Below are 702 nucleotides of genomic sequence, written 5' to 3'. Positions count from 1 at the left end.
AAACCCTTAAAATCTTCCTAAAGCAGTTTTCGCCTCTCTTCCATATTGAAACAAACATCCATCAAACCTAAAAACCATCATAGTACAGGAAATGCCTAGCTTGGAAGGATAATCCACTATACAAGGGCATTCTCCCTCACTGGAGATGTTCAGTACCAAGATGTTCAACGCAAATAAATAATGTGGAATGTCAAAGAAGCCAGGATAAATCAAATCAGCACCACTAGGCCCCTGGAGGGGTAGGTTTGGGATTAATGGTTTAGAGCCCAGAAGTGAAGTCTCATGAAGAAAGGATAGAGAGGGAAAGTCTCTAGGAGTTGAAGAACAGTGTAGTAAAGGGAAAATGGGGCTTGGGAATAAAATTGCTACCTCAAAAAACTTGCCACTCTATATTTGCCCAAGATATAAAGGAAGTTACTTAGTCATGTGGAAATAAATTGTTATTAACAGACTCTAACAACAGAGCAAAATGAAAAAAAAAAGTTTACACACAAGACATGTGTAAAGAATGTGTGTGCAAAAGGAATTTTTCATGTGGTATTTAATAAATATATACATATTATTTGTACTTATAAAAATACCATGTGCAATGAGAGCTATGCATAAATATTTATAAAATACCTTTATCTAAGTAGGCCAGTAACATTTAATATTCTTCAATAAATTCATACATAAAATATATACGTTGGTGCCAAAGGGAAC

Source organism: Capra hircus, chromosome 11, assembly GCF_001704415.2.
Source record: "Capra hircus breed San Clemente chromosome 11, ASM170441v1, whole genome shotgun sequence".
Lineage (NCBI taxonomy): Eukaryota > Metazoa > Chordata > Mammalia > Artiodactyla > Bovidae > Capra > Capra hircus.
Note: the sequence above shows the minus strand (reverse complement) of the source record.